Genomic DNA, 26,618 nt, shown 5'->3' on the forward strand with positions numbered 1-26,618 from the left:
TTAATTTTGATATTTTATTTGTTTACTTTTTTTTTATGATGAAAAAAATAAAGTTTTAAATAATTGGACTTGAAATGTTTTGATTCCTCCTTTTATGTATTTCTTAACGCTTTAAGAAAATCAGAGTTATATAATTTTGAATAGAAATTTTTTTTGAAAGACATTTGAAAAATTGAAGTTAACTATTTGAGGGTGTTAAAATAATTTAGAGAAATTTAATTTTAACATTATATAATTTATGAATGATAGAGTAATTTATACATTATTATTTTTGATAAAAATTTATTTTAATTTTTTTAAGGTAAAAAAATTGAAAAAAATATCCAAAAAAATATAAGATAATTTATATGTTAAGAGTATTAGGTAGTGTAGTTAAACTAGTACCCTTACAAATTTATAATATACAAATAATAAAGTAATCTATACATTGACATTATAAATCGTTGCATGAATTAACAATATTTATTTATTTATTTTATTTCTAGAAGAGAAAAAAATTGAATTTTACTTTTAATATAAATTTTATTTTTCTTTTTATTATTTACGTATCTTACTTTATAATAATATGCGGCATTGATATTATAAACATTTGTACAAATTTAAAAAAAAGAAAGAAAAATATCTCATATTTTAGTGATAAAAATATAAGTATTTAAAACTAAATATAATAATTCAAGCTGCTACTTTTTATGATGCATTTTGACTTAGAATAAAACTAAATGAATTTTACTTGGGATTGAATCCATATTGAAGAATTTACCACCGAATTATATCAACTTTAAAATAAAAAGTTGTCTTATTCTAACTGAAAAAATATACCATTTGTATTGAACTATTTTATATTACTCTATATTCTCATTTATACTAAAATTGACCCGTCCAAACCTCATATTTTTGTTTCCTCAATTACTCATTTCAGTGCCTGAACTAAATAAAACTATATGTTAACCTATGGTTAAATGGGTCAATTGAAAAAATAACAAGAATAGTGTACGTTCTTAACCCAAAACTAGATAGTATAATTGCTTTTTCAATTGCATGAGTAAATTATAATATCCAGGTTCTTTATGTATCTAAAAATTTTAAAAATTTAACTTGTCCAAAATTCAAAGTACAAATCATTACGCTTTACGCTTTTCATGAAATGAGATTAATAACGTTAATACAGTGACAACAAATATATTGAAAGTGAGACTTAAGATTTCCATGACATTTGACTTTGCTCGATCCTCCTTTTAATAACATATTCCCTTTTATTTATTCTGGACCATTTGAAACTTTTGTGAACACATTTTCGATTCATGGAATAAGAAACAAATATGCATATATTCCATTACAATAAGGACAAAAGAAAAAAAGAAAAAAAAAGTATACATGAATTTGGATGTAATATCTATATCAAATCTTTCAAAGTAAAAGTATTAATGTGTATTCATTTAAAAAATCAAGAGATGATGCCATGTACATTTAGCAGACCAGAATAACAAAATAGTTTAACTAATGATATATATTTGTGAAAAAAAAATATTGATAATTAAAGAAAATTTAAGGAGTTTATTTGGTCGTATCACACTTTCTGTTCTTAACTGATTTTGTTAGAATCAAACCATCTTGAAATTTGCTTGAAAATGATATGCAATCCCTTGGAATGATTGAAAATCTTGAAACTTTCCTCACCGCCCCAATGACACAGAGAGAAAGAAAAAAAGAAATACCAAAATGAGAGAGAAAAAATGTTCTTGGATCCAAGGTAAAATCCCCTTCAGAAAAATGAATCTCGCTTTGCCTTTTCAGGATATGTGTTGCACAACCAGTAACCTTCTCCACAATATCTTTCAACCTCCATGTGTATATTTTTTATTAGAAAAGAGGAAAAACATCTTTCTGTACTGATGTTGAAAAATTGAGAGTCAAAATGAAAAATCCTCCCAAAATAAATCCTCCTTGCTTAGCCAAAAGAAACCTTGCCCTTTGCAAGTGAGTCCCCTTTTACTATTATTTTTTAAAAATTATTTTTCTATTAGTTTTCTGTTTGTTTGTTTTTTGATTGTTATGAAAATAAAAATTATGTTACATTATTCTTCTATTAATAAATTTCTTCATATTACTAAATTATTTTAGAAGAGGATTTTTTATGCATTTTATTTTATATGTATTTTATTTAGTATTTTATTTATTGTAATTTTTATTTTTCTTTACTTTACATTATTTTAAAAAAATTATATATTTTATGGATCTTATTTAACAATATCATTCTTGTACCGAATAAGATACCACTCAGTCTTACCTACAGAAAAAGGAAACTGAGTACCCCCTCGGTCTAAATAGGCTGAATACCCTCTCGGCCAAGATTAAGGGTAATAATCAGATTATTATCTGTCTTAAACACAAGGCCGTAATCAGGGCTGACTCATGAGGCCCATTAGTCCATAATATTTCCTATAAAATGAAGGTAAGAGGTAAAGGTAAAGGGTTGACTTTTGAATATAAAATAGCATTTCTTGCTTAGAACTGAATCCTGACTTCAGCATCGAAGTGCCTTTTGCAGGTGTCCTCCCCTACGTCAAGCAATGTCAGCAATATACGGAAGGATGTCACCCTATTCAAGCAGAGATCCGAAGATCAGTGTCTCCAAACCAGGAACATTTTGGTGCCCACCGTGGGGCTCGATTGCCTCGTCTTTTAATCATTATGGTACTGACAAGAAGCCAACAAGATGGACAAACCCAACATGGAGGAACTTCCCTGGCAGCAAGAAGATACCACCCTTAACCAGTCAATCCTTGAGATATTGATAGACGGGGGAGGTGATGAGAGCCTTTTTGCAGTATTAAGGCAACTCAGAATAGAGATGACAGAAATGAAAAAGGAGAGAGAAAAAGATGCCCTTGAGCTTTCGACATTGAGAAGGAAAAATGCCAACTTAAGGGAAGAAATTAGAACACACACTCCCTCTCAAACTACACCCCTCGCCCAAGAACAGGGAGAGTCCTCAGCATTACTAGCAAAACCAGAGGTGACTCGACAACCTGGAACCCAGATTGATCGAGATGATGTAGCAAACCGAAGCCCGTTTGTTCAGCATATATTGGAGGCTAGGCTACCCGACAACTGGAGAGGCTTAACGATAGAAAAATATGATGGAACATCAGACCCTGGAAAACATTTGGATATCTTCATAACTCAGGCCACTCTATATACAGAAAATGATGCCTTATGGTGCAGGATATTCCCCACTTCACTCCGAGGACCTACCCTCAGCTGGTTCACTAGGCTACCCCTTTCATCCATTGATTCGTTTGTAACCCTCACCAGACGATTCAATTTGCAGTTCGCCACCAGCCGGCTCCACCCCCTGACATCTTTGGCACTCGTCAACATTCGTCAGGAGAAAAGAGAGACACTTAGAGCGTTCATGGAACGCTTTGATAAAGTAACCCTCTCAATCCATAATTTGGAACCAGCTGTGGCCATTGATGGAAAGAATTTTGTTACTCGTTATGCACAAAGATTGTCGTTAATCCTCATCAAATATGCAAAGAAATGAATGCAGTACTAGTGTGTTGTCCTAGGTCGTCTCCAAGGAATTTTTGGTTGGGAACATACATCGAACAAGTGTAAACATAAAATTTAATTCAAGTAAACTGGGGGGAGGTTTGTCAATTTCTAGATTTTAATCAAGAGCAAAATGTAAACTAGTGAAATTCAATCAATTAAGGAGAGTAATCCCTAGTCAATCAATGAGTTCTATCCCTATTCTTTCAAATGATTCAATAATCCCCTATTTTTCCCTTGAATTAAGTTAATCTATCAAGCGTAAATTAACTTTAGCATTCCAATTAAAATTAAGCATCTTAATTGGCTCCAATCTCTATCCCTAAGATTAAGCAATCTCAAAGATTAATCAAAATTAAGCAATTTTGGATTAGAATTTCGTTTGGGTAATTTAGGGTTCATTAAGCAATGTTCCCTTCATGTAAATTTCATTTCATTCAGAGATTGGGGTTAATAAATCCAAGGAAAGAAAGAGTAATATTACCATTAAACCCAAGAATTCAAGAACCATGTGAATTGACTAGGAATTACAAGAGAATTTAGCTCTCCATATAGATGGGCTTCACAAATGAAAGAAAGAAATGCAGAAATGTAAGCAACATTAATGTAAAATCAATGAGAATCAAAGGGAAATTGGAAATTAAAACCTATAATGGACCTATGGCTGTCACCCAAGGCTCCAAAACTCTGGAAAGAAAATGTCCTAATTTGGCAAAGAGAATCCAAGAAAAATAAATGTTCAAGTCCCCGTACCCTAATTCCTAAAATCTATTTATAGTGGAAGACATGTCAGCAAAGTGTCCACTTTTGCCTTTAAAAGTGTCCACTTTGGACCTTGAAAGTATCCATGCGCATATTTACATAAGCTTGCCACTTTCACTATAGCCACTTTCACTCTTAAAAGTGGGAACTACAGAGAGAAACATGCTTACCTTGAGCCAAAATGACCACTATGGCCTATGAAAGTGACCACTCTCACGAAAAACAAATTGTACCAAGCATGAATGAGTACCCAAAGTGTTTCCTGCTGCCACAATCCCTGCAAAAATTCTGAGTCCACAGAAAATTCTTTACACAAAATTGAATTGTATCAAAGATCTATCTGCAAATGAAAATAATAAAAACAAAAACTTAATTGAAAGAATGCAAAGGGAAAGAACAAAATTCTTATTCACGTGCGAGTTGCCTCTCACAGAGCGCTTCTTTAATGTCACTAGCTTGACGTGTGAAGTGATTTACTCATGACAGGGGTCTTGGTTCAAGGAAATGATGGGGGAGTACACATCCACCTCTTCAATCTCCTCCAAGGGAACTGAGTTCTCCAAAAAATGCTTCAGGCGATGTCCATTCACTGTGAAACATTTGTTAGTGGAGTCACTCTTGATTTCCACTGCACTATTAAGAAATACTTGTGTAACTGTGGATGGACCAATCCACCTGGAACGCAGCCTTCCAGTCATGAACTTGAGACATGAGTTAAATAGAAGCATCTTTTGACCTACACAGGACTCTCCTCTACCTATCAATTTATCATGATACTGCTTGGTTCTCTCCTTGTAGGTTCTTGAGTCTTCATATGCTCCTAAGTGCAACGCTTCTAGTTCTTGGAGTTGTGGCTTCCTTTTCCTCTTCCTCTTTCTCTTTCTTTTCCTCTGAAGCTGCTTCACTAGTTTAGTCCCCTCTTTCAACAGAATTTTGTGCGTGCACAGGAGAGGGCTAATACCAGGAATGTCAGCTAAAGTCCATCCAATAGCTCTCTTGTGCCTTTTAATTACTTCCAACAATATCTCCTCTTGATTTCCTTCAAGCTTGGTGGAAATAATGACCGAGAGCTTCTCATAATGTTCTGATAGGGGCTTCAACTCCAATGTGGGAGGTTGCTCCACAGAAGGAAGTGATTTGACACTTTCATTTGACAAAGTCTCTGCAATATTCAAACCAAAGGCGTTAGATTCAACTGTACTTGTTGTACTCAATACATCACATTCTAATCCTATGGAATTTTCAGGTTCATCACCGTTGAAAGTAGTAGAATTTGCATTCAAATAATCAGAAATCTCAGCACAAATGTCACACAGAGAAGAACTATTACACGATTCACAATTGGAAGTATCTACACAATCAGAAAAATTAAGGAGAGAGTCTCCTCCTAGAAATTCAGACAAACTATCATCTATTAATTCATCAAGATGGTTAATGTGGAAAACAGGGTGTTCTTCATTTGGGTGCTTCATAGCATCCAGTATGTTAAAGCGGACAACACTGTCTCCAAACTCCATAGTAAGTGATCTGACATGCACATCAATCTTTGTTCTCGCAGTCTTTAAGAACGGTCTTCCCAAAATGATTGGTGCAACACTATCCATTGACTCTTTCATGTCAAGGATGTAAAAATCAGCTGGAAAAATGAGGTCATTCACCCTCACTAACACATCCTCCACAAGTCCAACTGGATGTGCTCTGCTCCTATTTGCTAGCTGGATGATGACACCTGTGGGCTGCAATGGTCTAAGAGACAAAGATGTGAAGATAGATAAAGGCATAACATTAATAGATGCACCTAAATCAAGCATGGTATTATCTATCCTATTGTTGCCTATAATGCAGGAAATAGTAAACGTCCCTGGATCTTTGCATTTCTTAGGCATGGAAGTTTTTTGCCTCTCAAAAAGAGCTGATACATTCCTCCCCATGTTCACTCTTTCATTACCCTTTAGCTGCCTTCTATGAGTGCACAAGTCCTTAAGGAATTTGGCGTACTCTGGGATTTTCTTGATAGCATCTAACAAGGGGATATTGACTTCAACTTTTCTGAAAGTATCCAGAATTTCTTTATCAACCTCTTCTTGCTTCTTGCTGGGCTGAACCATTCTTTGAGGGAAGGGAATAGGAATGGACCTCTCCTCTTTGTCTACCACTTTTGGTTGACATGGTGTGGGCATAGGTGCATGCTGCTCTTGGCTCTTAATCTCTCCTCCTTCACCTTCTGCAGCTAAAGTGCAACTATGATCCTTCTCCTTAGGCATTTCAGGCTCTTGCATCACCTTATCGATCTCAAGGTAATAACACTCACATTCTTTGGGTTTGTTACAGTTTGTGCAGGGAGATTGCCTGAACCTTGAGATTGAAGTTGATTTAGGGATGAAGCCAGTTGACCCATTTGATTCTCCAAGGTCTTGATACTTGCTTGAGTCTGTTGTTGGAAGGCCTGACTCTGTTGCTGGAAATTGAGATTATTCATGGTGAGTTGCTTCATAAGGTCTTCCAAAGATGACTCACTCTTTTGAGGTGCAGGAGCTAGTGAAGGGGATGCTTGATGGTGCTGTTGAGATGAAGATGATGGATGGTGATGTTGTTAGGCTGAATATGGCTTGCTTTGTCCAGCCTGATGCGGTTGGAAATGGTTGTTGGATGGTTAGCTAGAGCCTTGATGTTGTGCATTTCCTCCCCACCTTAAGTGTGGTTCCTCCAACAGGGATTATATCTATTGGAAGATAAATCCCAGCTTTGTTGTTGCTGCGGCTGCTGAAAAGGGAATTTATTAGCATAAATATTAGCTGTGTAAGCTTGAGGATTACCTTCTGAAGATTCAGTTTCTTGCAATGTGGGGCAACTATCAGTGAAGTGATCTGTAGATGAACAAATCCCACAAAGCATTGCTGGAATGGATAGAGGTGGAGGTGTATATGAAGCAGAATTCTTTTGGATGGATGCCCACTGTTTTACCATAGAAGCTAACTCATCTAGCTTATGTTCCAGCTTGTGTGAATCTGAAGTTTGAATTTCATTGACACTCCTGGACATGAGAGAATTTTGCCTTGTAGCAAACTGTTGAGAGTTAGCTGCCATATTTTCAATGAGGTTTCTAGCGGCAGCGGGAGTCTTGTCAACTAGGGCTCCCCCACTAACTGCGTCGATCATACTCCTATCCATTGGGTGTAAACCCTCATAGAAGTATTGGATTAGGAGCTGGTCACTTATCTGATGATGGGGGTAGCTAGCACAAAGTCTCTTGAAACGCTCCCAATATTCATACAAACTTTCCCTTTCCAGCTGCCTAATACCACATATTTCCTTTCTTATTGAGGCAGGGAAAAATTTTTCCAGGAACAATCTCTTGAGGGTGTCCCAACTTGTAATAGAGCCAGGTGGAAGATAATACAACCAGTCTTTAGCCAAATCTATAAGAGAGAATGGAAATGCCTTCAATTTGACATGCTCCTCCAGAACACCTTGAGGTCTCATGGTGGAACATACAATGTGAAACTCCTTCAAGTGTTTGTGAGGGTCTTCACCTGTAAAACCATGGAATTTAGGTAAAAGGTGAATTAATCCAGTTTTCAAAACAAAAGGGGCGTCCACATCTGGATATTGGATGCACAATGTTTGGTATATGACATCCGGTGCAGCTAGCTCCTCAAGAGTCCTCTCATCACCTGCCATTGCTCCAAAACTAGAGTCAAGTGAAAATGTAGAAGAGTAAACAGAATTTGATGTCACAGATTGCAAAGATGCAGTAGGAGATGATGATGGTTCAGAGTGATCCCTATGTGTCCTAATGTTCCTATGAAAAGTCCTATCAATCTCCTGGTCTAATGGATACAAATCCCTAGGGTTTGATCGGGTCATGCACTAGATATCAACTAACTAAATTAAAAGCAAATTGAGTAAATGAAATAACAAGAACAATTTGAAATCTCTCTGCAGAATTATGCAGAAAAGGAGAGTAATATGTAGCAAAATGAGTGCAGAAAATTGAAAGTGAGTAATTGAAAAATTGCAGCACTTGAATGAAGGAAATGATGTAGAAAATCTTGCAATAACAATGCAGAAACAGACCACAAAATTTGTAACGCCTTATATTTCTTTTCTCAATATATAATAAATTTTCATAAAAAGTTAAATAGTAGAGTAATTTTTTTTTCTTTCAAAAACTCTCTAAATAGAAACAGACATGGAAATTATATAACGTTCATAGAGTAAAATTTCATTAATTCATAAGTACTTTAGAAAAACAAAGATTCTAGAATTTTCATCAGCAATAAAAAGAAATAGTAGTTTAACAATTGTTCCAAAAGAATGCTATAGAACTGAAAATATTCATTACATAACTCAAAATAACTAAGTCCTATAGCAGTTCTCATCCATCCATGCACTGTGAGCCTGGTACTATTCGTCCTGATTTCCTAAAAAATGTTGTGTAAGGGTGAGTCTCTACCCTACCACTCATACATAACACATTCATCACACACATCTTATCACGATTAAAGAAAACATCATGGCATTACATATCACAGTGTCATATATAGCACATTCTCATCTCAACACAGATTATATTCCATAGATTCACAATTTCTTTTACTTTCATCCGCGCTTACCGCGCCCTGTGGCCACAGTTATCCGATGCCTCTATCCCGAGGTCTTACACATCTATGTAAATAGTCGCCGGATGACCCAATGCAATACGGATACAACACATGCAATAGACGGCCCCTTAGCAAAGGTAATGGTCAGAAGTCAAGTTGAGAAATGAGTGTGTGGCCATGTGGTGCATTCGAACACAATATTCTGCGCACAATCCCGAATGTCACTCAACACCCTGCATTTCCCCAAGATATCCCATATCGTCTCCATCTTCCACTTCCCCAGTGTATCTCTGTAACTATTTACATCATATCTTTTTCCATCTCATACTCTTTCGAGCATATTCACATGTTCACATATGCCATTTATCATGTTTACACATATTTTTCATTATATTTCCACATACTTTTCGTCATATACATCAAACCATGGCATATTCACAATACACATCATTTTTACATAAAACACAATATATTCAAACATGAAACATCCATCTCTTCGTATATTTTATATCACAAAATCATAAAATCATATAAACCATCCTCAATATACCTTATCATGCCCTATTTGAACATAATATCACAATTTCACCATGTACTCATCATAAAATCACATAAATAGCTAATTATTCTCACTTTTTACCGATTATTTCTCATAAAACAGGGATTATTCCACATATAATCACATACATGACAAGATCTACGAGAATACAAGTAATAAACATAACAAAATGATAAAGTAGAGTCCCCCCTTACCTCAAAACAGAGCTTTTGCAAGGATTTAACCGAAGATTTTTACTCTAGAACGGAGTTTTTCCTAAGAACATCATGAATATCTATAAGAAAAAGAAGAAGAGAAATGAATGGTAAATCTAACTTCAAACTTAGAGAAACTTACTTGAAATCCTTTAGAACGAACGTAGAATCACAGATCTGAAGAGAAATCTAAGTTTAGGAGGTTTAGTATGGGAGAAAATGGCGAGATATGACCTTAGAACCTTCGAGAACCTTGGGTGGGAATGAAAATTTCATGTGAAGCCCCCCTATTTATAGAAATTTTTTTTGAAGATGTCAGCGTCAGTGTGATGTAAGCGATGATGTCAGCATGATGCAAGCGATGACATCAGCATGATGTCACTGATGATGTAAGCGATGATGTCAGCGTGAGATCACTGATGACATAAGCAATGATGTAAGCGATGTTATCAGCGTTATGTCACTGTTGACATTAGGGGTTACTGTACATACACGGTTTCTTTCTGCTCACAAAGTACTACAGATTTTTCTCATTAATATACTACAGACATGACACAAAGCATAGGATGTTACAAAATTCGTATGGCTACCAACACAATACAAAAAACTCAAAAAATGAAACAAACACACTAACATGCAAAACACAAAAATAGAGCACTAATCATGTTCAACATAAGTTCAGCACCAAAAAAATTCCCCAGCAATGGCGCCAATTTGATGGAATGAATTTCACTACTCGTTATGCACAAAGATTGTCGTTAATCTTCATCAAATATGCAAAGAAATGAATGCAGTACTAGGGTGTTGTCCTAGGTCGTCTCCAAGGAATTTTTTGTTGGGAACATACATCGAACAAGTGTAAACATAAAATTTAAAGCAAGTAAATTGGGGGAGGTTTGTCAATTTCCAGATTTTAATCAAGAGCAAAATGTAAACTAGTGAAATTCAATCAATTAAGAAGAGTAATCCCTAGTCAATTAATGAGTTCTATCCCTATCTTTCAAATGATTCAATAATCCCCTATTTTTCCCTTGAATTAAGTTAATCTATCAAGCGTAAATTAACTTTAGCATCCCAATTAAAATTAAGAATCTTAATGGGCTCCAATCTCTATCCCTAAGATTAAGCAATCTCAAAGATTAATCAAAATTAAGCAATTTTGGATTAGAATTTCGTTTGGGTAATTTAGGGTTCATTGAGCAATGTTCCTCTCATGTAAATTTCATTTCATTCAGAGATTGGGGTTAATAACTCCAAGGAAGGAAAGAGTAATATTGCCATTAAACCCAAGAATTCAAGAACCATGTGAATTGACTAGGAATTACAAGAGAATTTAGCCCTCCATATGGATGGGCTTCACAAATGAAAGAAAGAAATGCAGAAACATAAGCAACATTAATGTAAAATTAATGAGAATCAAAAGGAAATTGGAAATTAAAACCTATAATGGACCCATGACTGTCACCCAAGGCTCCAAAGCTCTGGAAAGAAAATGTCCTAATTTGGCAAAGAGAATCTAAGAAAAATAAATGTTCAAGTCCCCGTACCCTAATTCCTAAAATCTATTTATAGTGGAAGACATGTCAGTAAAGTGTCCACTTTTGCCTTTGAAAGTGTCAACTTTGGGCCTTGAAAGTATCCACGTGCATATTTATGTAAGCTTGCCAATTCTCTGGAGTTGCCACTTTTCATGCTGAAAGTGGCTACTTTGGATGCGCGTAGCCACTTTGAAAGGCAATAGTGACCACGCGCAAATTGGTTCCAAAAGTGGCGTCTTGGAGCTTTCTTGAGTTGCTACTTTGCATGCTGAAAATGGCTACTTTGGATGCGCTTAGCCACTTTGAAAGACAATAGTGACCACGCGCAAATTGCTTCTCAAATGGCGTCCCTGCAGCTCTCTAGAGTTGCTACTTTGAAGGTTGAAAGTAGCTACTTCGGAACCTTTAATGCCAAGACTTGCTGTAGTTGCCACTTTTGCTCCTAAAAGTGGCTACTTTGGGGGCAACTTTCATCGAAGGCCAAGATATCTGAAAATTAACTTGGGGACTCTGCAAAATTATCAAGACAATTAAAATTGCAATCTATATCTATGTAATTAAATGTAAATTAACCAAAAATTAATAAACCTATGATATTTACTCAAAATGTGATTTCTATATTATTTGCACTATCTAAGTCCATTTTTTCTATCAAGGAGCACCAAAAAGGCAAGTAAAAATATAATAAAAAGTGGATTCATCACAACCCAAACTTAAACTTTTGTTTGTCCTCAAGCAAATCAAAATTCAAGCAAATTAAATGAAGAGGGTTGGATTTATCCAAAATTTTTTTTAGAGATTTCATTTCAACTTCATGCTTTTATTAGCACTTCCAACATCTTCACAACCATAGACTCATTCAACAGAGGAATCATATTCATGTCAAATATTCCATACAAAGTCCCACTAAATTGAAACAAAAGAATCAAGCAAGGTTTCATGTGACTCACATAATGCAAAGAAACTATCCATCTCACAAAGTGGTGTTTCACTCATCACTCAATAACCTTTCAGGCTAAGTGTTTTCCCTCAATCCATGCATTTTGCCTCACCCTATCATAGGCTTGCCCATATTCTCAATCTCCTTTGCCTAGACACAATGAACCACCTATCATGAGGGCTTTGTTGGTCACAAATGGGGTTAGGATAGGCTCAAATTTAATCAAGGAGGGTCACAAGATCAAGTGGGTACTCAAGAGGAGGGAGTTCTTTTGAGTGATTTAATACAATAACTAGAGTGGAATGCCTTAAATGATGTAGCTTAAGAGGTTCAAGCACTCTTTCACCACATTTTTTTTATTTGCCTTATGTGAAAATCCTTTTTCAACTCAAAAGCCTTGCTATATTTTTCTTTCTTTCTTTTCTCCTTTTTCATTCATTCATTCATATTTTTGTGATGTCATGGACTTTGACAATCATTTTTTGTTTTTGACATGTATTATGAACATGTATGCTGTCCACCACCCCAAACTTAAGACATTGCTTGTCCTCAAGCAACTACAAGCATAATCAACACCCCAAACTTAGTTTCTTGCACTTAGTCTTGAGGCAACTCAAAAGAAATACCTCTATTAAGGAAAGGGAATTATTTTTGTTGACTAAGTTTGGCAAAAGCAAGAAGTGGGGAACAAGGAAATGAAGTGCAAGGATGGGGGGAAGGGTATGTGAAAAGAAGGCCTCAATCATCTAGATGGAAAATTGCCCAATGCATGTTTAATTAAGAAACAAGGCAAGTTCTAGAAGATGAATGCAAAAAATTCGGATGGCCGAATACTGAAGTCAAGTTCGGATGGACCACGGGTCTAATTCAAAAGATGTTGACAAAAGAGAAACTTTCAAATCTCGGCAAGAGAACAAAGATAGAAGAAATGATTTCGAGCGGCCGCCTAGAGGACCCAAGTATCCTTCATGTATAACTCTTAACACTAACCGGTCTAGGGTACTGTTCTACAATTTCTAAATACTAGCAAGTGAACTAGGAATTGCAACAAGTGATGTTACAATTTCTAAACACTAGCAAGTGCACTAGGAATTGCAGCAAGTAGTGAGTAATTTTAAGATCCAAGTATCGTCTCCACAGGGAATTAGGAAATCAATTACCACTTCACAGAGCAAAAACTATTTGAGCCATACAAATTTGGAAGAGTAGTAACATATTAAAGCAATAAACCAGAACAATACAGAGAATTAAACTTGCAGTAAAATAGAGTATGAAAGTTGTGTTGAGATGAAATACGAATGAAGGATAGTTAGGAATTTATTTCACAAGAATATCAATATTAATTCAATTAAACCCTCTGAACATTCAAGCAATTGGTTAATTGACAATCAGTTTCACATATAACTAGTCAAAGGTTAATCCCTTAACTCATTGACCTTAACGATCAACCAAACCCCCCTAATCCCTTAGGTGAGATTCAATTTCAAGTTTCATTAAGAATTAGAACCATAAGATTGCAGAATTAAGTTCCCTTATCCCTAAGAAATCCCTAATTGCTGTTGCTAATTCAAATTAGAGAAACAGATCCAATTCCCATTGGTAAAGGTCCTTCTTTGATTAATCAAGTGAATTCCCATTCAAAGATTATGTGAATAGCAGAATTAACAACTCAATTAATCCAAGAACTCAAAGTTCAGAAGAAAAAGTTGAATCAATACATCAATTCAAGATCCATAAACTTTTAACTATGAAGAATTAAGTAAACATTGCAACAAAGAAAGAGAAAGAAGGAGAAGAAGGGAAGAAACATAGAAGATCCATCTTCAACAATCCCCAATCCGATCCCTCTTCTTGGAGCTTTATGTTCGTCCCCAATTCTCTCTCTGAACGAATAAAATGAAGTGAAAGCAAAAATTGAGCAAAAGACCCCGAAATATGAGCTTTTTCTGCTATTTATAGAATTCCCGCCTCTGGGCATTATCACTATGCTCCATAAGAGTGGCTACACAGAGGCTTAATTGGTTTCTGAAGGACTAGAAAGATCACTTTTGTTGATAAGAGTGGTAACGCAGAAGGTCGAGGAGTGTGCATGATCACTTTCGAGAGCAATAGTGGCCACGTTCAACTTGCCAAGCTGAGGACTCTCTGGAACATCTACTTTTGCTAGCAAAAGTGGTTACGCGCTTCTCGCTAATATTAAGTCTTCTCCGGAACACTCACTCTCGCCAGCGAGAGTGGTCACGCTGAAGTTTGCTGAGATTGAGGTTCTCTGGAACATTCATTTTTGCCAGCAAGAGTGTTAACGCACAACGTATTCTTCTGAGAACTCTCTGGAACACTCACTTTCACTGGTAAGAATGACCACGCCCAGACTCCACTTCTCCTTTAAGCTATGGAATGATCACTTTCACTAACAATAGTGATCACGCCCAGCTTGCATTCCATAATTCTTGTGTTTTGAGTCCAGAATTGCTACTCTTCCTCTTCCTTTCCATTGATCTTTCATTTCCATGAACCTTGCTCAGATTATTCCTACAAAAACAAGATTAAATTTCTTCAATTCTACACAGAAAACTCACAACTTCTAAAATAACTATGAATTTAAAGAAAATCTTCAATCATTATATTTTTATGAGTTTTTCTGCTTTTTCTAACACATTTTCCTAATGAACTGGTTTAAAATTACATTAAAATATTAGTCAAAATATGTATTCATCATAAAGTAATGAGTAAAATTAAGATCCAAGTATCATCTCCACAGGGAATTAGGAAATCAATTACCACTTCTCAGATCAAAAACTAGTTGAGTCAAACAAATTTGGAAAGGTTGTAACATATAAAAGCAATAAACCAGAACAATACAAAGAATTATACTTGCAGTAAAACAGAGTATGAAAGTTGTGTTGAGATGAAATACAAATGAAGGATAGTTAGGAATTTATTTCACAAGAATATCAATATTAATTCAATTAAACCCTCTGAACATTCAAGCAATTGGTTAATTGACAATCAGTTTCACATATAACTAGTCAAAGGTTAATCCCTTAACTTATTGACCCTAACGATCAACCAAACCCCCCTAATCCCTTAGGTGAGATTCAATTTCAAGTTGCATTAAGAATTAGAACCATAAGATTGCAGAATTAAGTTCCCTTATCCCTAAGAAATCCCTAATTATGGTTGCTAATTCAGATCAGAGAAGCAAATCCAATTCCTATTGGAAAAGTGATGAATCCACATTTTACGAAATTTTTATACATCATTTATTACTTTTTATAGAAAAGAATAGACTTAGATAGTGTAAATAAGATGAATATTCCAATTAGGCTAAATAATATAGATTTCTTAGTTTTTGGTTAATTTACATTGATTTATATAGTTTATTTTACATGTTTTGATCATTTGAATAATGTTGCAGGAATCCCCAAGCTTATTTTGAAGAATTATTGGATTTTGAGGAATTTGAAGTAAAAGTAACTACTTTCAAGATTGATAGTGACAACTATAGCAAGCCACTTCCAGCAAAGGGACCAAAGTGATTACTTTCAAAGCTTAAAGTGACAACTACAGTAGCCCAGAATCCATTAAACCTGCACATGATTACTATGAAAGTTCATAGTAATCACTCCAGAGCATGCAAAATTAAAGGTGCTGCACATAGTTACTATCAAAGTTCATAGTGACAACTCCAGAGAGTCCAAAATGTCCCAGTGCTGCGCGTGGTTACTATGAACTTTCATAGTAATCACTCCAGAAAGGCAAAACCCAACTGATGCTGCGCGTGTTTACTATGAAAGAATGAAAGTAATTACTTTGGAGGGCGCCAACTTTAGTATAAATAGATTTTTACCAAATTAGGGTAGAGAGTTCTTACACTTTTTGAACCTTTTATCTTCTTTACTAAATTTAGGACATTTTCCAGAGCTTAGGGCAACCTTGGGTGACAGCCAAGGTTCCAACCTAGGGTTTGGTTTCTCATTTTCTCTTGCTTTTATATTAATGTTAATGAGTTTTCTGCATTTTCTAACTACGTTTTTGACCCCCATTTCCATGGAGGGCTAAATTTTGTGTAATCCTTAGTAAGTTCACACGGATTCTTAAGTTTCTTGATTTTAATGATAATATAATTTCTTTCTTCTCATGAATTACTTCTTCCTTGTCTCTTGAATTGAATTAATGGTGAATGAGGGGGATATTGCTTAATTAACCCTAATTCATTTTAAGGAGATGCTTAGCTAGGGATTGCTTAATCCTAGGTTTAATTCTAAGGTTGCGTAACTTTGGGATGAGAGATTAGAGCCTAGCAAATTACGTAATTTTGTTAGGACAATAAGGTTGATTTTCGCTTGTTAAATTAACCTAATTCATGGGAGAGAGGATGAATGTTAAATCTTGAGTGGAATGAGGATAGAATCTTTGTGGATGAACTAAGGATTGCTGTTTTCTATTGTTTGAATTAATTAAAATTGTTTGCTCGTTGCTCTTTATTTTGATTTGAAACCACGAAACCCCCCATTTTAATTGTTTGTTCAATTAATGCCTTCAACATGTTTAATGAAGATTAATAGCCAATGTTCACAGGAGACAATCTAGGGTAACCCTAGTACTACATTGATTTGTTTAAATTTTGATGAGGATTTGTGATAAATCTTTTAAACACAACATGAGAAAGCTCTTTCATCAAATTGGTGCTGTTGCCAGGGAACATTGGTGTTGATTTTTCATAAACATGTTATTTGCTCTGTTTTCATTTTCGTTTTCAGCATGTTTAGTGAATTCTCTTTTAACTTTTGCATTGTGAATACTTTAGTATAGTTGTAGTTTCATAGGTAAGTAGAGATATCTTGCATTTGGGTACAACCAATTGCTGTTTTCTGCATTTTGTGAATTCTGATTTCTGCAATTTAGTTTACCACATTGCATTTTTGTTTGCTGTACTATACTCTATTTTTACTGCATAATTCTGCATAATTTGTGTTTGTGTGTTTGTTGTTGGCAATCTAAACACTAGCAAGTGCACTAGTATTGCAGCAAGTAATAATTAATTTTTAAGATCAGGATATCGTCTCCACAGGGAATTTAGATTTCAAGTATCAATTCACAAATTTGTAACCATTTGAGCCATACGAATTTTCGAGGAGAGTTGTAACATACAAAAGCAATAAACCAAAACAATTAAGAGTAAAGAAAACGTGTAGAAAATAGATCAATGAATGCAATGTGAGATTAGAAATGGATTGAAAGGTAGTTAGGAATTTACTTCACAAGAATGTCAATATTATTTCAATTATGCTTCTGAAAATTCAAGAACTTGGTTAATTAACAATAAGTTTCGCATTTCAATAGCCAAAGGTTAATCCCTTAACTCATTGACCCTAACAAGCAACTAAACCACCCTAATCCCTTAGGTGAAGTTCAATTTCAAGTTGCATTAAGACATAGAACCTTAAGATTGCAAAATTAGGTCTCCTTATCCCTAAGAAATCCCTAAATTCTGATTGCAAACTCAGATCAAAGAATCAAATCCAACTTCCATTGGTAAATGTTCCTCTTTGATGAACCATACAAATTTCCATTCATAGATTGCAAGAAAAGCAGAATTCACAATTCAATTAATCCAAGAACTCAAAATTTAGAAGCAAGAATCAAATCAATACATCAATTCAAGTTCCATAAACTCCTAACTACAAGAAAACTACTCAGACATGGGAGAAGAGAAAGAGAAAGAAGAAGAAGAAGAAAAACTCTAAGAAGCCATGGCCGTAAGCTCCAATCTGATTCCTCTTTGTGGAAGCTGCAAGACTTGACCCCAATCTTCTCTCTCAATCTCTCTTAAGGACAATCTAACAGAAAAACGGAAAATAAAACTGAACTGAATGGAATCCTCCAAAATCTGAGTGTTTCTGGTATTTATAGAAATTCCCAGATTTGCGCATTATCACTTTTATGAAAAATAGTAACTACGCAGAAGGTTTATGGTTGCGCATTAACACTTTTATGAGAAAAAGTGGTCACGCACAACTTTCCTGATATTGAGAGCTCTCTGGAACTATCACTCTTGCTGATAAAAGTGTCAACGCAGACCTCAAGTAGTTGCGCATGATCACTCTTATGAATAAAAGTGACTACACGCAACTCGCCAAGATGAAGGCTCTCTGGAACGATCACTTTCGACGACAATAGTGGTTACGCAGAGCTTTCCTGATATTTTGCCTCTCTAGAACGCTTACTTTCAACAACAAGAGTGATGACGCCCAGTCTGCATTTTCTTGTTCTTTTATTTTTAGAGTCCAGACTTGCTTCTTGTAACATCCTATGCTTTGTGTCATGCCTGTAGTATATTGATGAGAAAAATCTGCAATACTTTGTGAGCAGAAAGAAATCGTGTAGGTACAGTAACCCCTAATGTCAACAGTGACATAACGCTGATGTCATCGGTGACATCATGCTGACATCATCGCTTATGTCATCGGTGATCTCACGCTGACATCATCGCTTGCATCATCGGTGACATCATGTTGATGTCATCGCTTGCATCTTGCTGACATCATTGCTTACATCACGTTGATGCTGACATCATCGCTTGCATCATGCTGACATCATCGCTTACATCACGATTGACGCTGACATCTTCAAAAAAATTTCTATAAATAGGGGGCTTCACATGAAGTTTTCATTCCCATCCAAGGTTCTCGAAGGTTCTAAGGTCATATCTCGCCATTTTCTCCCATACTAAACCTCTTAAACTTAGATTTCTCTTCAGACCTGTGATTCTACGTCTGTTTTAAAGGATTTCAAGTAAGTTTCTCTAAGTTTGAAGTTAGATTTACCGTTCGTTTCTCTTCTCCTTCTTTTTCTTATAGATGTTCATGATGTTCTTAGGAAAAACTCTGTTCTAGAGTTAAATCTTCGGTTAAATCCTTGTAAAAGCTCTGTTTTGAGGTAAGGGGACTCTACTTTATCATTTTGTTATGTTTATTACTTGTTTTCTCATACATCTTGTCATGTATGTGATTATATGTGGAATAATCCTTGTTTTATGAAAAAAAATCCGTGAAAAGTGAGAATAATTGGCTGTTTATGTGATTTATGATGAATACATGGTGAAAATGTGATATTATGTCCCAAATAAGGCATGATAAGGTATATTGAGGATGATTGATATGATTATATGATTTTGTGATATGAAATATACAAAGAGATGGATGTTTCATGTTTAAATATATTGTGTTTCATGTAAAAATGATGTGTATTGTTAATATGCCATGGTTTGATGTATATGATGAAAAATATCTGAAAATATGATGAAAAATATGTGTGAACATGATAAATGGCATATGTGAACATGTAAATATGCTCGAAAGAGTATGAAATGGAAAAGGATATGATGTAAATAGTTACAGAGATACACTGGGGAAGTGGAAGATGGAGACGATATAGAATATCTTGGGGAAATGCAGGGTGGTGAGTGACATTCGGGATTGTGCACGGAATATTGTGTTCGAATGCACCACATGGCCACACGCTCATTTCTCGACTTGACTCCTGACCATTACCTTTGCTAAGGGGTCGTCTATTGCATGCGTTGTATCCGTATTGCATTGGGCCATCCGGTGATTATTTACATTGATGTGTAAGACCTCGGGATAGAGGCATCAGATAACTGTGGCCACAGGGCGCGGTAAGCACGGATGAAAGTAAAAGAAATTGTGAATCTATGGAATATAATATGTGTTGAGATGAGAATATGCTTTATATGACACTGTGATATGTATAATGCCATGATGTTTTCTTTAATTGTGATAAGATGTGTTTTGTGATGAATATGTGCTATGTATGAGTGGTAGGGTAGAGACTCACCCTTACATAACATTTTTCAGGAAAACAGGATGAATAGTACCAGGCTCACAGTGCATGGATGGATGAGAACTGCTATAGGACTTAGTTATTTTGAGTTATGTAATGAATATTTTCAGTTCTATAGCATTCTTTTGAAACAGTTGTAAAACTAATATTTCTGTTTATTGCTGATAAAAACTTTAGAATCTTTGTTTTTCTAAAGTACTTATGATTTAATGAAATTTTACTTAATGAAACTTAATCATTTCAGTGTTTCTTTCTCATTAGAGAGATTTTGAAGAAAATTTATTTTACTATTTAAATTTTTATGAAAATTTATCATATAATGAGGAAAGAAATATAAGGTGTTACACTTCCTCTTCCTTGTCATAAAGCCTCCATTTTTATGATCTTTGCTCGAATTATTCCTTCAAAAACAAGATAAAAAACTTAATTTCTAAGCTAAAATTTCACAATTGCTAAGATAACTACAATTTTAAAGAAAACTTCAATTCATTCTCTTTTTCTGAGTTTTTCTGCTTTCTTCATATATTTTCCTTATCAAATGAGTTAGAATTATGCTAAAATATCAGTAAAAATATGGATTCATCACTACCCCAAACTTGAATTTTTGCTTGTCCTCAAGCAAATCAAACTAAACCAAGAGTAATTCCTCCATTCTTCAAGAATCATCTCACAAACTGTTTTTCTAAGATTTTCAATTTATAGTTCTGTGTTTTCTGCATAATTTTCATTTAAGATGTTCATCCAATTACTCATCATGGCAATCACAATGCATTCATCAAATTTTAAGCAAGAATTGCTATCTAAGTTCATATATATCAGCCAAGTTCATGTGAGAAACATTAAAAAGCATGATCACTTCTCACTAGACAGTGTTTCTCTCATTGCTCAATAGTGTTTATGTACTGTTTTCTCTTTTTAATCATTAATTCAACTACACTCTACCATATGCTTGCCCAATTTCTCCATCTCCTTTGCTTAGTACAGTTAATCACACATCCAGAGGGCTTTTTGCAGGTGATAACAAGGCTTAGGATAAGGTAGATACTGAACAAAATAAGAAACAATTTGCAATTTCAAAAGATCAGAGGCATTTTGAGTGAATGACTTTAAAACTAGCTTGGTTTTGCATCAATTTTCATTAAATCCCTCAATTATGCAGCAAACAAATTGTTTTTGTGCAGCAGAATTTTCATTTTCCTTTTTCTTCTCTTGCTTTCATTTACTCTTTTCTTTTCCTTGAATTTCTTTTTCTTTTTCTCTGCAACAGTTTACTGCGAATTTCTTCTTTTTGATCTCCATTTTGCTCTTTTCAACTCAAATTCTGTTTTTGAGCTCATGTTTTACTCTTTCCACAATTTTTTTGCATAATTTTTATTTTTGCAGTACATATAGCTTGCTATTCTTCTACCCCAAACTTAGAAATTTGCTTATCCTCAAGCAAGTACAACATGGATGCTACCCCAAACTTAGTTTTAAAGCTCATTCTTGATTAGACTCACTATGCCTCTGATTAATTGAATGGTAAAATTGGTTTTTCAGCATGGCTTATAATGAGGTTAATTCAAGAAAAGGATATTAAGCTCAAAGGGGTGAACTAGGACATTCAAGCATAATGGAAGGCATTTAGGCTAACTAAGTATATCAAACATGGCCTCCATCATGTGTGTGAAAACTGTAAACATGCATATTCAATTAAGAACAAGGGCAAGTTCTAGAGAATGCAGCAAAATATGATCAATCACACATGAAAAGAAGAATGCTGCTCAAGTCTCACTAGGCATTTATAAGTGATCATGTGGATTAATGAAAACACAATACACTTTTCAAAAATATATGCACCTAGTGGCAAGATTGCCTCATTTTGAAAATACAAGTGTGATTTCATTTTGAGAATGGGAAAAACAACTTAAAAAGAACAATTTCAAACCGAATTCACAGAATTGTCAAGCATCTTGCAGTCAAATTGTAGAAAAACTGCTCATAATCTATATTATTATCAGTAAATGTTTAGTGTATTGTGTACCTAACACATGAATTAAGTGGTAAGGAATAACCGCAGCTAGTGCAGATGTCATCATCCAATGTGTGTGAGTGTTGTGTGTGTGACATTCTCTGCACAAAACACCAGAATTCCATCAATGATCAGTAATAGAAAGGTATTAAAACTGCAGAATTGTTAAACTGAACAGAAAGTGATTGTCATTACAACTAAAAACAGTAAAAATTATTCTGAACAACTACTGAATTTACAGACTTTTAAAAGAAAAACAAAAAAAATAAAACTCCTAATCTATTCTTCTGCACTATCTTCATCTCCTGAACTTTCTTCTTCAGAACCCTCCTCCTCCTCTTCTTCTTCTTCCACTACTTCTTCAAATGTTGGTTAAAGGAAATGGGTTTTGTAGATTGGCATATTGTTGAACACAGAAGAATGAAGGCACTGAGCATTCTCTGCCAAATTAGGAGTGTGATACATTTCATCTTTGGTCATTCCCAATTTCTGACCAATATTCAGCATTATGCATTCCATCAGCATAACTCCAGCTTTTAGGCTATTGTGAAGCTCATTCTGCCTTTCAGCCAATTGATTCTGCCCTTCAGCTAGTTGCTTTAGAGTATCCTTCATCATCATAGGCTTCTTTTTCTTGTATTGTGAGGGAATGGGAGCTGCAGAAGTGCAGGAGACTGTAGCGTAAATTTCTTTTATCATAGCTGCAGAAATGGATGGTGCAGCTCTGATCTTCTCTTGGTAATCTCCAAATTCCACTCTTGCATCCTCATAAAGCAAGGTGATGACTGAGGGAAAAGCCAATGAATCCCTTTTTGTCTTCAGGATGCCCAAGATGCATTCACTTATAACTTCTCCGACATCTATGTAGATGTCCGAGACTATGGCAAATAACAAAGTAGCCCTCTTGACAGTCAATGTGGAGCTATGTTTGACAGGCATGAATGAGTTCAAAATGAACATGCTCCATACTTTGGAAAAGGGCAGCAAATTCTTGGTGATTATGTGCTTTGGCTTCTTAGATTGGTTCAGCTCCCATGTGGTGCCTCATCTACCAATCTTTTCTAGAATATGCACAAAATCAATGTCTAGACTCTCCTTGAATGATTTGAAGTCCAGCTATTCAGAATGTTGTGCAGAGTTGATTTCCAGCACCCTACTGATATTTGTTAGTGAGAAATCAATCCTCATTCCTTTGACCATGGAGCTGAACTTGGGGATTCGATTTCCCTTGAACCTCATGGCATTTGCATAAAATTCCTGAGTTATTTCCCTCCAACCTCATTCTTTAACACTATGCTCATGCAAGTTGCTTTTAAGAGAAAATCCAACATTCAAATACTAACACCCAGCTGCACAAATTTAAATATTCACAGTGACAACATATAAAATCCTGCTGTAGGTTTTCAGAGTGTACACTCTTAGAAAATATCAGGTTAACGCAGATAGATTATTACAGGTCTTGACCAATTTTCAAAACAATTCTGTAATGTCAACAAAAATTTACAGGTTTTTTAGCCAATTTTCAAACAAGTATGCACTTCAGTTCTTCCCAGTATAATGTCTAACTCAATCTCACCACAGTCATGCATTCTAATGTCTAATCCCACCTTTTCAGAAAATTCTGTTGCTATTAATTCAGATTATGCACAGATTTGGTTCATATAGTGGAATGTGATTTCAACTATCCCATCAAATTAGCATACTGATAATCATGTCGCAATGGTATCAAACAAACTAAATTTTCTTAAAAATTTTGCAATAGAAGGAGTAAACCTAGGTCATCTCGCAAGGACATAAGATACATTCTGTTTTTGGTTCCATCATGTAATTTCAGATTAGTTAAGGGATGGATTGTTTTGAATTAAATTGTAAACAACAGAAAAGAAAAGAACAAAGAATAATTCTAACAAAACGAAATATGAAGTTCAACCAAATCAAGATCTCAATCACTACAACACAATTCTCATTGTTACGTGAACACAATTCCAACGAATTTCTAATCAACACTAATTCAATACGACATTAATAACCCGCAATCTAAATCTAGATTATGAATTTCATCAAAACAAGAACTGCAATCGCAAACCCAATGCTCTAACAAAATTCAGAAAAATTGATTTATTGAATTAGGTGAATTCATTTATTTCAAATCTGAAATTCTCATTCTCTATTTAGAATGCAAACGAAAATTCAATATCATGAAAAACGTAATTATCCTAATAAAAAAAGAGGAGGAAGAGCGAGAATTTGATAGAACCTAACCCGAAACTCAAATGCAATGTAGTTCTTGAAAACCTTGAACCGATTGATGGATTAGCCTTGCTTCATGATCATGCTTGCTTCGGCCAAAACCAGAAAATACAAAAAGATGGAAGGTAGAGAGACGAAAATAAAGGAAAGAATTGAAAATAAAGACTTTTTGAATTCTGAAAAATAATGAGCGGGAAAAGAAAAAACAAGGATTCGTACATAGAGTCATAACCTCTATTTAAAGACAAAATAATTGGGTTTAATTAAGGCCCAATTCCCTAATGAGGTTTCTAAACACCTAACTAAGTAAAAGACAAAATAATTGGGCTTAATTAAGGCCCAACTCCCTAATGGGGTTCCTAAACACCTAACTAAGTAAAATCAACAATACAATCAAATTCTGAAAATTTCAGTGCAGGGCTGCAGTATTGTGACGCAATTTTGGACCTGAAGATGCTCGAACAGGGCTTTTCTGCCAACAGAAAAGTTGTATATCTCTGTCTTACCTTTCTAGGGACACCAATTTTGTCTGATTCCGAGTAGTGTAGCTCCAGATATGGTCTTTGTAAGAAACTGTGTCAAAATAAGAAATTATGGCGGGAATTAAGAAAGATTTATATTTAAGTCCTAAATTACTTACTAACACAAATCTAAACTAACACATCAAACTAATGCACTAATGAAGCTCAATTAAACCAAAAACATGGAGAAAAAGATGTACTAAAATATGACTATCAAATACCCCCACACTTAATCCTTTGCACTCCGGGGCAAAACTTTCTAATGAATTTCCAATGCAAAGAATAAGGAAAGAAAACAAACATTTCTAGAATCAAGGCAACAAACAATCAATGAGACACAAATGACATTAAAAGTAAGTAAGAAGGCAAGTTAAAATAAAGAAAGATTCGAAAATGATAGAACCTCACAGGTTAGTGTATAGCTCTCAACTCAAATATTTTCGGCTAGTATTTACGCTCAACACAACATGAAAACTAGCACAATCAAGCTTTGACAAGCTTCTAATTTCCACAACTTGAAACACATGCTATTAAAGATCAAAAGGACTTTTATTTAGCTTGTAATGTGGCCAAGGTAAAAGTTAGATGAAAAAGACATTGAGGCTTAAACAACCAAAAAGAAAAGAGGAGCAATGGGGAATAAGTTCAAATAAGCAAAAATATTACCCCTAGAAAAATCTCCTAACCCCTATGGTTTTCCACTTTTTTTTTTATATATATATATATATAGTTTTTTTCTTTTGCTTTGCTTTGCTTTGTTTTGTTTTGCTTCTTTTTTCTTTTGAATTTAAATACCAAACAACTCAATATCCACAATATAGAAGTATTTCCTAGAGGCACCCCCACACTTATTAAAGACCCATTCCCAAAACAATTCCAAAACTCCTATAATCCCTAAGGTTATGGAACATCATGGTTTTTCACTACATGGCTTATAATGAGCTAAAATCAAGGAAGGGTTATAAAGGCCCAAAGGGGGTAAATAAGAGGAATCAATGTAAGGTAAGTCAATTTGGCAAAGTAGCTACAATTTGAAGAAAGGCCTAAATCATATCAATAATGCATGTGATAAGAAGCTTCAAAAAGATACAAGGCAAAACCAAAGGTAATCTAGCAACATGAGTGAAATCACACAAGAAAGAAGTAAAATATGCCCAAAATTCTCACAAGGTTCATATTCTATCATTAATGAATCAAGCTCAAATTTTTTCAAGCAACTTGCTCAACTAAAAATGTAAAAATGACTCATATCAAGTATTGCAACCTATCAACTAAAAATGGTGTAACAACTTTCAGAATTCCTCTATCTAGTAATTAAAAAGAAAGGATGAAAACTCCAATAAAGCATCATCAAAACAGAAAAATAGAAGCACAAAAATAGCAAATATTCAATACATAAAACTACAGAATTTGAAAAACAGCAGAAAATGAAAAATAGAAAACAGAAAACAAAAACTGCAGCAGAAAATGAAAAACAGAAAATAGAAAATAGCAAAAGAAAACAGCAGAAAATGAAAACAACAAACACAATTTTGCATGTGTTGTTCGCAATCTAACACTAGCAAGTGCACTAGGATTGCAGCAAGTAATGAGTAAATTTAAGATCCAAATATCGTCTCCACAGGGAATTCAGGTTTCAAATATCACTTCATAGAATTATAACCATTTAAGCTTTTTCAAAATTGGAAGGAGAGTAGTAACATGTAATAACAGCAAACTAGAACAATTAAAAGTAAAATAAACTTGCAGAAAACAGAACAGTGAACAAACAATTATGTGATAACAGAGGAAGAAATCATAGCTAGGGAATTGCTTCAC

The 26,618-nt window shown here is 34.7% G+C and overlaps 1 non-coding gene and 1 pseudogene across 1 annotated transcript; both read left to right on the plus strand.

Annotated features, from left to right (window-relative positions):
- Positions 1–2,716: 2,716 nt before the first annotated feature.
- The window catches only part of LOC113850865, a 190,798-nt pseudogene continuing 166,896 nt past the window's right edge, over positions 2,717–26,618 (plus strand).
- LOC113851695 lies at positions 7,535–7,639 on the plus strand. The gene has a single exon (XR_003502266.1). It is a non-coding gene; the product is annotated as a small nucleolar RNA R71 (small nucleolar RNA).

Source organism: Abrus precatorius, unplaced genomic scaffold, assembly GCF_003935025.1.
Source record: "Abrus precatorius isolate BTA unplaced genomic scaffold, Abrus_2018 Scaffold9, whole genome shotgun sequence".
Lineage (NCBI taxonomy): Eukaryota > Viridiplantae > Streptophyta > Magnoliopsida > Fabales > Fabaceae > Abrus > Abrus precatorius.